Genomic DNA, 13084 nt, shown 5'->3' with positions numbered 1-13084 from the left:
TCCTAACCTGTACGTCTTTGGAATGTGGGAGGAAACCAGAGCACCCAGAGGAAACCCATGCAGACACACAGGGAGAACATACAAACTCCTTACAGACAGCGGTGGGAATTGAACCCAGGTCACTGGTGCTGTAATAACATTACACTAGCCGCTACACTACCAATAAATTTGAGATAAACTGCAGCAAATCCTAACAAGGAAATACTTTTAGCTATTGGAATTTATCCTATACTGCCTCTAAATAGTTTTTCCACTTTTGAGCACCAAGAGAATTTAAAACTTATTAAATCAATATTAAATAATGAAGTGCATAAATTTACAAATGACATTTGATTGTAAACTTTCACCAGCTCACCTTCAAACCACATTAACTCCAAAACACAATAATATCACATCTTTAAACCATGCCATACAATAATCATTTGACCAGCATGGAACACAGCCTTCAATCAATGCAGAGCTTCTCACAGACTGTGTAGTGTGCAGTAAAACCCATAGTAAAGAACGACTGTGCTGAACGAGCCTCCCAGTGACTTTTGTTTGCAACTTCAACCTACAAGAGATCTCAAGGTTCCTCATCAAGATAACAGCTATTGCGGTTCAACGTGATATAGGCATATACAAACTACAGCTTGGGCCATGTATCAACATCCCTCTACATGCCCCCCCACGCTTGACGAGTTCTGTTCTTTACAAGAAGCTTTAGCCTGTCTCAAGGTTCGGCTCTCATCCTACATACTAGTGGACTGATCGGTCTAGATGACAGACCAAACTTCTTGACAGTTTTCTATTTACAAGAAATCCATTCCAAAGATAGATTCTGAATCAATGCCAGAGTATGCCCCTCCTGTTCAGTCCTGAATATCATGCCTTATACTTACCTTGAAAACAAGAGAGTAGATTTACTGGAACGATACCAGGGTTCCAAAAGTTAAAATTAAATAGGCTGATTACACAAGACAAGGCTATAATCCTTGGATTTTTAGAAAATCATGGGCTGATTTTGTCAACAGTTTAAAGAAATCTGATATTGTCCAGAGAAACTATTTTCACTGGTTGGGGAAATCTAGGACCATCACATTGTGATTATTATTGCTTAGCGGTTTCCTGCCTTCTATTTGTTCTGGTTTATTCCCCAATATCAAATCCAATTGTAGTTCTCCCTTGCTGTGTTTTTAGAATATCATCTAACACATGTTATCAGAACTCATTATCCTCTGTACCGACCTCTTCTGGTCAGTTAGTTTTGAAATCCCTAATAATTATTCTAAGTTTTCCCTGACTCTATTCCAAGTGTCAACCCTGATACATTTACTTCCTAGTTCCCATTTTATCATGAACACTTTATTTGTGCACACTCACTAACTCATTTCTAAAAGCGTTTCTCTAGCATTATAACCATCGTTTTAAATTCCTGATGTACAGCCAAGATTCCTTGGCCACTTCTGTCCACCCTTACAAATGTAGCAGCATGCTTCCACTTCCCAATTATCTTTAAGCTTACAGACCTCAACCTATCTCAGCTTCATACTAGTTTAAGTTCCCCCCACCTCTGTAATTAAACACTCAGCAAGGGTATGGTTCTTATTCAGTCCACCTCACATTACAGTTTCTTCCTATAATGGTGTTAGTGGCTCAGGAAAAGGAATTCCCTCTTTCTCATACCTTTAACCATATTTGAAATGACATTGTTTTGGTTAACATATTTCATCCAAAAGAATGCACACTAAACGTTGCTCCAGTCCATTGGTACTCATGATTGAATTATGTGCTCAAATCTGCAGCAGAAATTCAATCCACAGGTTTGTGGTAAGAGGCGAGCATTAAAATTGTTAGCCTGGCTCAATTGTTTAAGCTCTATGCTGGAAAAGGGCAAAAGGATGGATGAAGGAGAGCACTCTCCAAGTCAACATGCAACGTGTTGAAAAGGGAACCAGTCCTGTTTTAATAGAAGTGGTTTTGTAATTTTATGTGATTTAGCAATTTACCATCTGGATCCTGGCAAAACAATGGTGGGGCTTGGAAACCAAATTGAATATTTGATGTATAAGCAAGCAGTGTAAATATAAAGCCAGACTACAACTTCAAAGTTAGATAAAAATATGATTTTAAGAAGTGGTATGCCAAACTGCTTTACTCAGTGATTTTGCATTTAGTTTGAGACTGAAACTACTATCCAATTTGGTAAAGATCATAACACGAGTTTCAACATGGTAATAACTCATTAATTACAAATTAAAGTACTGCATAATCTGAGTAAAAGTTTTTGAAAATAAAAAGTAAAATTAAAGGTTATATAAACACAGCCATCCAGGTGTAACTATTACCTCAATTCCCTATTATCCGTGACCTTCAAGTGACTTATGGCATGAAGTGTCACTAAGCCTTAATTTATTCCCCACTTGGGCAAAATATTCACATAAAGCTGAAATCCAGGAATGTTGCTACTCCTCATGCTCAGTGACAAAGAAGTAAGCATATGCTTTCAGGATGAACATAAAAGTGACTTTTATACGATAAGTGAAACTACATTAAAACAGGAAGATTTATGAACTTTGTGGGGCAATTGATATGTCAGTTTTCAGCCTCCTTTCAAATAGCTATTTCAGGGTCTTGTAATTTAATCAAATGCTGTCCCATCACTGTAATGCTTTGAAGTAAAATTCATCTGTAATGACAATACAACTGGACAATAGCAAATTCACAAACTATTTTTATGGAAAATGTGGAGATAGGATATTAACAGACCTTTTTATTGGGGTATTCCTAAGAATTATCCATGAGCACAATGCTTTGAATTGGAACACCAACACAAATGCTCATTGGGCTAGTATGTATCAGTTCTGATAACAAACTCATGACCCTCAAACTATCATCAGATTATCTTCCTCTTGGTATGCTCTATGCCTCAAAACTTTGTTTTTTTACAATATGGCAATGTCTCTCATACGCCCAAAATTTATCCGTACCATTACAACTCAAGTGGCTTCATCTTGTCATTCATAGCCAAGGATTTTCCCTATCCTCTCTTCATACTCCCATAGAATAACATCTTTCCTTTACCCCTCACTTCCTCAAGATCACTACTCCCTCTTGCAACTCACAGACTCTCAAAACTTTCATTTTAACTTGTACATCCCCATCCATATGGCTAACCCCACTCCCCCAGCCTGCTATGATCCCATTCATTTCAATTCCTAGATTCATCCCCAACATGATTCACCCTCTTCTGCCCACCTGAGCTTTCTCACCTTATAACCATCCCTTCTCCCTAAGCATACACTCCCCACCGCAACATCCAATCTTCCCCCAATTAAGTTCCTACCTCATCCATCCAAACTTCAAATGAAGCTTTCACCTTGCCCCATGTCCCCCTTGTCAAGCTTCCAACCCCTACACCATCTCATTTTCCTTTCCTGTTACTTCCCTGCCTCCTTCAATCCCCATCCCTTCACCAGCACACCATTCTTGCCCCAAGTGGAGACTCCCATCTTCCCACAGGCTCTTACTCACATTTCACCCATCATAACCCTCGCTTCAGGTTCATGACTCCCACCCATCTTCTTCCTCCACTCTACTCCCAAATGGAAACTTCCACTTTTCATGGGTCACTATAAGTCCCTGAAAGATGCATCCTCTCCTCCTCCCACTCCACTTGTCTCCAGCTTCCCTGTTCCATTCCCCCACCACCTTCCCTTACCATATCTCCCAATCCTACCACAACCCTTTCCCATGTATCAATTCCAGTCTTCACCCTGACTCCAGATCCACTTTCCATGATCCAGAAAACCCCTCCCATCTTTACCTCCCTTTCTGTTCACCATCCTCTCTCTCACTTCCCACATACAACCAAGCGCTTCCCCGTTATGACTACTTTCTCTGAACATTCCAGTATCAATTTCCTCACCAGCCTGACTCCCTAGCAACATCCCCTCCTCTATCCATCTATTTCCATGCTTGCATCATCCAATTTCCCACTTCCCCTCCATCTGCCTCTGTTCAATTCTTCACCACCCTTACCATCCTCCACTTTATCTTCCCTTTCTAGAATCAGGCTGTCTTCCTTGTACCCCATCAAACCCCATCTCCCTTCCTTTTCTCCCATCCCTTCCACCCCTAGCCATCCGCCCTCCCCTCTTTCCATTTACCTGCATCTCTCCATCCATCCGTACACCCCTCCCTCTTTCTGTTGTCCAATCCAATGTCTGCCTCGATTTGTCCACTAACCCCTCTCCACAGTCAGCGTCTGATCCTTCCCCACTCTGGCCATCACACCCCAATTTCCACCAATCTTCCCCATTCCTGTATGTCCACCCCTTCCTGTCTTCCTTCTCCCCACAATAGCATTTAGTCTTCCCTCTCTAGCATTCCACCACCATCCAGCCCATCCTTCTCTCTGACCTGTCTCTCTCTCTCCCATCATTTCCTCCCCCTGCCTCCATCCCATTTGGTCTGACTGGTACACAATCCACAACACACACACATTTTCCCTCCTCTCCCACCCACACACAATGTCCTTTCTCCTCCACCATTCAGAACTGCACCCTCTGTATCTCCTCCTCCTCCCTCCTTTGAAACCACACCTGCAGTCCCCCCTCATTGCGCCCGCACTCTCGCCCCTCCCCATTGCACACTTTGGACCCGTCACCCTTGTGTCCTCCGTTCCCCCTTCCCTCAACACCCTTAATTACCCCGTCCCCTCTGTCCCCAACTGCCTTGCATCTTTTGTCCTCATCCTCCTCATGTTCTCCGTCCCTCCTCACTCACACCCTCAGTATCTCGCACCTTCCAAAATGTCCTCCTCCTCCATCCCCCCTCCCCTCACACTGTCACCACCTCCCCCTTGCACCGTGTCCTCAATCACCCCACACTCTCCATCCCCCTCCACTCACACATTGTACCCTCGCACCCTCCAAAATGCCCCTCCTTTGTCTCCACCTCCCCTTGCGCCCTTTGCCCCCATACCCTTATGCTTCCCGTTCCCCCTTCCCTCACACCACCTCTCCTTGCGCCCTTTGCCCTGATCATCTGCTCTTTCCATTCCCCCCTCCACTGGCACCCTGTACCCTTGGACCCTCCAAAACACCTCTTCTCCATCCCTGCCTTGCACACTCCATCCTGTTGCATCATCCTTCCCCCACAACCTGCCCCCCACTCCATCTGCCCGACACCATCTATCCACGCCCTATTCCCCCTTGCACCCTGCCCCCTCCCCTACTCCCAATCTCTCTTCCAGCCCCTCCCCCATCCTCCAATCACCCCTCCATCCCACCTCTGCCCCCCTCCCATCTGCCTCCCCTCCCCACCCCCTCCAGTCCCTTCACTGGCCCTTGACTGGTCCCCTCCCCGAACCCCTCACTTTTCCTCATGCCGCTCCAGTCTTTCTCACTCCTTCGTTTCCATACCCCATCTCCCCTTCATCCTCCTGTCTCTCCTCTGCCCCCTCTTATCACCCCCTCCCCATCCCCCCCTTTTACCCGTCGCCCTCCTCCCATCCCTCCACATCCCCCTCCTTAGCCCCCACATCCTCCCTTTCCCCATCCTTCCTCCATCCCCATCCCTCCTTCCCCCACCATCCCCAATTCCCCGTCCCTCCTCTGTCACCTCCTTGTCGCCCGCCCCCCATCCGTTCCTCCCTTCTCCTCATCTCCCCTCATCCCTCCCCCTCATCTCCCCTCATCCCTCCCCCCTCTGTCCCGTCCCTCCCACCGTTCTACCTCCGTCCCCGCCTCTCCTTCACCCCCTCTTCATCCCGGCTCTGGTTCACCCTCCGCATCCCCCTCTTCATCTCTCCTTCAGAGTCTCTCCTTCATCCCCCCTCACTAGCCCCTTCCCCATTCATTGCTCCTCCCCTTCCCAGTCCCCCTTCCTCAACCCCTCCCTCCTCTCCCCATCTCCCTCCTCAACCCCCTTCCTCCTCTCCCTTTCCTCATCCCATTCCCCCTCATCCCCCACCTCATCCCATCCTCCCCACCCATCCCCTCCTCCCCCACCCTCCTCCCCATCCTCCTCCTCCCCCACCCTCCTCCCCATCCTCCTCCTCCCCCCATCCACCACCTCACCCTCACCCTCCCCCATCCCCTTGCCCCATCCCCTCCTCCTCCCATCCCTCCCCCATCTCCCCCTCCCCTTCACATCCCCTCCCTCCCAACATCTCCCTCTGTAACTGGATCCTTGATTTTCTAAATAAAAAACGCAATCAGTGACGATAGGCAGCAATTCCTCCAGCACGATTATTCTTAACACTAGTGCACCTCAAGGCTGCGTCCTCAGCCCTCTACTCTACTCCCTATACACTCATGACAGTGTGACCAGATTCTGCTCTAACTCCATCTACAAGTTTGCAGATGATACCACCGTTGTAGGCCGTATCTCAGACAGTGATGAGTCGGAGTACAGGAAGGAAGTAGAGGGCTTAGTGGAATGGTGTCATGACAACAACCTTTCCCTCAATTTCAACAAAACTAAAGAGCTGGTCATTGACTTCAGGAAAGGGGGCAGTGTACATGCATCTGTCTACATCAATGGTGCTGAGGTAGAGAGGGTTGACAGCTTCAAGTTCCTGGGAGTGAACATCACCAACAACCTGTCCTGGACAAATCATGTGGATGCCATGGCCAAGAAAGCTCACCAGCACCTCTACTTCCTCAGGAGGCTAAAGAAATTTGGTTTGCCCCCTTTGACTCTCACCAACTTTTACCGATGCACCATAGAAAGCATCCTATCAGGATGTATCACGGCTTGGTATGGCAACTGCTCTGCCCAAGACTGCAAGAAGCTGCAGAGAGTTGTGGACACAGCCCAGCGCATTACGGACACCAGTCTCCCTCTCATTGTCTTGGTGTAGCAGTCAGCATAATCAAAGACCCCACCCACCCGGGACATCCTCTCTTCTCTCCTCTTCCATCGGGTAGAAGATACAGGAGACTGAGGGCACGTACCACCAGACTTAAGGACAGCTTCTACCCCACGGTGATAAGACTATTGAACAGTTCCCTTATACAATGAGATGGACTATGACCTATGTCCTCATGACCTCACAATCTACTTTGTTGTGACCTTGCACCTTATTGCACTGCACTTTCTCTGTAGCTGTGACACTTTACTCTGTACTGTTATTGTTTTTTTTACCTGTACTACATCAATGCACTCTGTACTAACTTAATGTAACTGTACTGTGTAATGAATTGACCTGTAAGATCAGTTGTAAGACCTCGGTACAAGTGAAAATAATAAACCAATACCCTCCCTCCCCCATCCCCTCCCCATTCCCCCATCCCCTCCCCATCCTCTCCCCTATCCCCCCCAAACCTTCCCCCTATCCCACCTCCCCCACCCCCAACCCCCACCATCCCCTCCATCCTCACCCCTATCCCCTCCCCATCACCCCAATCCCCTCCCCATCCCCCCACCCCCTCCCCAGCCCCCATCCCTCCCATCCCATCGTCCCCATCCACCCAACATCCTCCCCCTCATCCCTTTCCCCATCCTCTCCCCATCCCCCCAACATCCCATCCCCCTCCCCCCATCCCCATACCTTCCCCTCCCCATCCCCCCAACATCCTCCCCCTCATCCCCTCCCCATCCTCCTCCCCTCGCCATCCCATCATCCCCTACCCCATCCCCCCTCCCCCCTCCATCCCATCACCCCCTCCCTGTCCCCCTCATCCCTCCCCATCCCCTCCCCCATCCCCCCAACATCCTCCTCCCCTCCCCATCCACCCTCCCCCTCATCCCCTCCCACCATTCCCCCATCCTCTCATCCCATCCCTTTCCCCATTCCGCCATCCTCTCCCCCACATCCCCCCATCCTCCTCCCCCCATCCCCTCCCCACGTCCCCCATCCTCCTCCCCATCCCCTCCCCACGTCCCCCATCCTCCTCCCCCATCCCCTCCCCACGTCCCCCATCCTCCTCCCCATCCCCTCCCCACGTCCCCATCCTCCTCCCCACGTCCCCCATCCTCCCCCCCATCCCCTCCCCACGTCCCCCATCCTCCTCCCCCATCCCCTCCCGTCCCCCATCCTCCTCCCCCATCCCCTCCCCACGTCCCCCATCCTCCTCCCCCCATCCCCTCCCCACGTCCCCCATCCTCCTCCCCCATCCCCTCCCCACGTCCCCATCCTCCTCCCCCCATCCCCTCCCCACGTCCCCCATCCTCCTCCCCCCATCCCCTCCCCACGTCCCCCATCCTCCTCCCCCCATCCCCTCCCCACGTCCCCCATCCTCCTCCCCCATCCCCTCCCCACGTCCCCCATCCTCCTCCCCCCCTCCCCACGTCCCCCATCCTCCTCCCCCCGTCCCCTCCCCACGTCCCCCATCCTCCTCCCCCCGTCCCCTCCCCACGTCCCCCATCCTCCTCCCCCGTCCCCTCCCCACGTCCCCCATCCTCCTCCCCCGTCCCCCATCCTCCTCCCCACGTCCCCCATCCTCCTCCCCACGTCCCCTCCCCCCGTCCCCCATCCTCCTCCCCACGTCCCCTCCCCCCGTCCCCCATCCTCCTCCCATCCCCTCCCCACGTCCCCATCCTCCTCCCCCCCATCCCCTCCCCACGTCCCCCATCCTCCTCCCCCATCCCCTCCCCACGTCCCCCATCCTCCTCCCCCCGTCCCCCATCCTCCTCCCATCCCCTCCCCACGTCCCCATCCTCCTCCCCCCATCCCCTCCCCACGTCCCCCATCCTCCTCCCCCATCCCCTCCCCACGTCCCCCATCCTCCTCCCCCCATCCCCTCCCCACGTCCCCCATCCTCCTCCCCCCATCCCCTCCCCACGTCCCCCATCCTCCTCCCCCATCCCCTCCCCACGTCCCCCATCCTCCTCCCCCCATCCCCTCCCCACGTCCCCCATCCTCCTCCCCCCATCCCCACATCCCCCCCATCCCCCCCATCCTCCTCCCCCATCCCCCATCCTCCTCCCCCCATCGCCACATCCTCCCCCCATCCCCACATCCTCCCCCCCCCATCCCCACATCCTCCTCCCCCCATCCCCACATCCTCCTCCCCCCCATCCCCACATCCTCCTCCCCCCCATCCCCACCCCATCTCCTCCCCCATCCCCTCCCCATCCCCACCCACCATCCCCTCCCATCTCCCCCATCCCCTCCCCATCCCCACCCCCATCCCCTCCCATCTCCCCCCATCCCCTCCCCACCAATCCCCCCATCCCCTCCCCCATCCCATCCCCTCTTCTCCAGCCCCTCCCCATCCCCTCCCTCCTCATCTGCCCCATTCCATCCCCCCATCCCACCCCTCATCCCACCTCCCCCATCCCCTCCCTCATCACCTCCCCATCCCCTCATCCCCTCCCCATCCCCCCATACCCTCCTACCCCTCATCCATCCCCATCCCCTCCCCTATCCCTCATCCATCCCCCCATCCCCTCCCCATCCTCCTCCCCCTCATCCCCCATCCTCCCTATCCCTCATCCATCCCCCCATCCCCTCCCCATCCTCCTCCCCCTCATCCCCCATCCATCCCCTCATCCCCTCCCCATCCTCCTCCCCATACCCCATCCCCTCCTACCCCTCATCCATGCCCCCATCCCCTCCCCTACCCCCCGTCCATCCCCCATCCCTTCCCCATCCCTTCCCAACCCCCCCATCCTCCCCATCCCCTTCCCCATCCTCCCCATCCCCCTCTCATCCCCCTCCCCATCCCCCTCGCCATCCTCCCCCCTCTCCCCATCCTCCTCATCCCCCTCATCCCCCCTCCCCTCATCCCCCTCATCCTCCCCCTCATCCCCCCTCCCCATCCCTCCTCCCCCTCATCCCTCCTCCCCATCCCCCCTCCCCCCTCATTCCCCCCTCATCCCCCCTCCCCATCCTCCTCCCCCTCATCCCCCCTCCCCATCCTCCTCCCCTCCCCAAATCTCCCCCATCCCCTCCCCATCCCTGCCCCTCATCCCCCCTCATCCCCTCCCCATCCTCTCCCCATCCCAACATCCTCCCTCTCATCCCCTCCCCATCCCCTCCCCCTCATCCCCTCCCCATCCCAACATCCTCCCCCTCATCCCCTCCCCATCCCCTCCCCCTCGTCCCCTCCCCCGTCTTTGTCCCCTCCCCCTCATCTCCTCCCTCTCGTCCCCTCCTCTTATCTCCTCCCTCTCGTCCCCTCCCCCATATCTCCTCCCCTCCTCATCCCCTCGCCCCCATCCCCCCTCCCCCCTCATCTCCCCCTCCCCCATCTCCCCCTCCCCATCCCCCCTCCCCCCTCATCTCCCCCTCCCCCATACTCTCCCCATCCCCTCCCCCACGCCGCCCCCGATCTCTCCCCCAGTCCCTCCCCCGATCTCTTCCCCCTACTCTTCATCAGGGAGATATGGAGGGAAGTGAAATCTCCTTGATCCTTCCTTTCTTTCTTTGCTTCCTCCGTACGTTTGGATCCCAGACTGACTGCACTTCTCCGATCTCTCCACTTACCCCCCGATGCCCGGCCGAGTTGCGTTTACAGTTGCGCCCTCGGTGCCGCCGCCTCATCTCCGGGGCGGCAGCACTCGCACTCTCCGGGCGGCCCCAACCGTCACCGCAGCCGCCGCCATCTTCAATTGTCTGCAACGCGCATGCGCCTTCTGCCAATGACCCCCCCCCGCGGCTGGACAGAACAGTCATACTCAGAAAGTGCAATTATGTGGCGCCTTTCACTTCTTCATAACGACTCAAAGTGTTTTACTGTGAGCACATTAGGTGGAGGCACTGTGATAATGTTCACCGAGACTACCAAATTGAGGTCAGAGATCTCCCAGAAACTCTCATTAAATAACTGAGTCTCTCATGAGTTTTCATTACGGTTAGATGTTGGCAAGATTCAAAGAAGGTGGCCCTTGCTTCTTCTTGTTGCGCTACCTTTAAAATCCACGCGTGGATTTGAAAGCTTAAGCATCCAAAACACAGCACCTATGAGAGTGTGGCACTCTCTCTCTCAGCACTGGACTGAAGCGTCAGCCTGGATTACATGGTAGAATTGAGGTGTGAATCATTGACCTGCTTTCCCGAGAGTATGACCACCTGAGCCATGCCTGACATACCTGACATACTCAGAGACGAGCACTCCGATGGCAGGTGGATTGTGAGTAGATCTGGTTCTATTGCTCCAAATTCTGGCTTTAATGAAAACAAGTTTAGTCTCAGATGGCTGAAAGAAGGATGCTGATGCTACTAAATGGATTTTCTGGTACAGTCAGTAATACAGGAATTCCCATTGTTTAATTGGAAGACATTTCTGCTCATCCCAAAGTCAAGCAGTCTAACATTTCAGAAGCAACGAATGAGTCAAGAGAGGTGACAGAATAGTAGAACTAGGTATCATTGCACCTGTAGAAACTCACACTGTGTTCATAGAGTCATAGAGCACCATCTAGTCCATGCCAACCTGATCTTCTGCCTAATCCCATCTACCTGCACATGGACCATATCCCTCCAAAACCCTCCCATCCATGCACCTATCCAAACTTCTCTTAAGTGTTACCATTGAACTTGCATTCACCACTTCCACTGGCAGCTCGTTCCACACTCGCGCCACTCTGAGTGAAGAAGTTTCCCCTCAGATTCCCTTTAAATATTTCACCTTTCACCATATTGATGAGGAATGATACAATGAGAAAAAGGTGGAGGCCAAGAATAAGATAACATATCTTTATTAGTCACATGTACATCGAAACACACAGTGAAATACATCTTTTGTGTACAGTGTTCTGGGGGCAGCCTGCAAGTGTCGCCATGCTTCCAGCACCAACATAGCCCACAACTTCCTAACGCATACGTCTTTGGAATGTGGGAGGAAACCACAGACAGGGGGAGAACGTACAAACTCCTTACAGACAGTGGCCGTAATTGAACCCGGGTCACTGGCGCTGTAATAGCGTTACGCTAACCACTACACTACCATGCCTGTCCTATCTCTTAGATCCTTAAGGAACATCAGAGATTGTTTGGAGTAGGAAGGGAAGCCATTGCAGATGATTCTAACCCTTGACTGGATAAACAAGAGTGGAACCAGATGAGTATAATCCCTCATATCTGTGAGGGACCGTGAAGGATGTGCATCCTTCCAAGTACCTGCAAATTAAAAGGCCTATGCATGACCATGAGGAGGATGGTGTGGTCAAAGGCCATAACAGGTCCAGGTGATGGACCTGGAAGGTTTAACTTGTTACAGTCGCAGAGAATATAATTAGAAGTTTTGATCAGAACCACCAGCACTGAGGCAGGGCAGAATCCTGGTAATAGAGGTCCAAACAAGGAATTCTGGAAAAGATGAGAAAATACTTGGGAGGCCAGAGGCTTTCTGAGGAGAAAGGTGGTCATGACAGATGGTGACGAGTAGGTGGTGGGCCTAAAGGAAAAGATGAGATAGGAGGGGACAGGAGGTGAGTTTTGGCCCATCTAGGGGAAGGAAAGGAAACTATTTCCAGCATTTCCTGTTTTTTTAAAATCTGAGTATTTCCAGAATCTGAAATAGAGGCATCTTAACAGATGGTTCAACTCTTAGTGGCAACGAAGCCATAAGTTCTTTCCACTTAATGGAGGTGAATGTGCTTAATTAAAAAGAGAGATGTTTATGGTTGATATATAGTGGCAAGGATAAGCATGATAATGATTGTTTTTTAAATTCCGGGATGATTCTGAAATAATAAGCAGTTTGGCAGAAGAGCACAATACACAATAGTGCTTTATGCAGCTCAGCCTGATCTGGCAATGAATGGCTAAACCAGTTGTCCCTCACAGATGTTCGAGCCTAGAAAATGTTAATGACGTCATTTTAAATTGATGTTAACTTCGCTCCAAACTTAACTTGAATAGTACAGTTTCTTCTGCTTAAGCAAACTGATCAGAGAAATGAGGGTACATTGAACCAGCAATTCCAATAAGTGATTAAGTTTCTTATTTTTTCATCAGAATAGAAGCTCATTTATTACATCAGGTTTCTCAGTTTGAAAAGCAAAAAGCCACAGATTTTAAATGCTGTCTGATCTGCTGAGCTTTTCAAAATTTAAAAATTTTGGAAAAGCTCAGCAGGTCAAGCAACATTTGTGGAGAGAGATGCAGATTTAACACAGAAACAAAGTTAACTGATGAAAGGTCATCTAC

The 13084-nt window shown here is 51.6% G+C and overlaps 1 protein-coding gene across 5 annotated transcripts in view; it reads right to left on the bottom strand.

Moving 5' to 3' along the window:
- fndc3a (fibronectin type III domain containing 3A) overlaps positions 1–10548 on the bottom strand; it is a 142498-nt gene extending 131950 nt beyond the window's left edge. For 2 of the 5 annotated variants that reach the window (XM_052013963.1, XM_052013969.1), the window contains exon 1: positions 10418–10548. The gene's annotated coding sequence lies outside the window, so the exon portion shown is untranslated. The remainder of the gene's footprint in view (positions 1–10417) is intronic. The other 3 variants (XM_052013964.1, XM_052013965.1, XM_052013966.1) reach the window with 2 other exon arrangements.
- Between the last annotated feature and the right edge of the window lie 2536 nt (positions 10549–13084).

This window comes from Pristis pectinata, chromosome 4 (genome assembly GCF_009764475.1).
Source record: "Pristis pectinata isolate sPriPec2 chromosome 4, sPriPec2.1.pri, whole genome shotgun sequence".
NCBI lineage: Eukaryota > Metazoa > Chordata > Chondrichthyes > Rhinopristiformes > Pristidae > Pristis > Pristis pectinata.
This window is presented reverse-complemented; position numbering and strand designations above follow the sequence as displayed.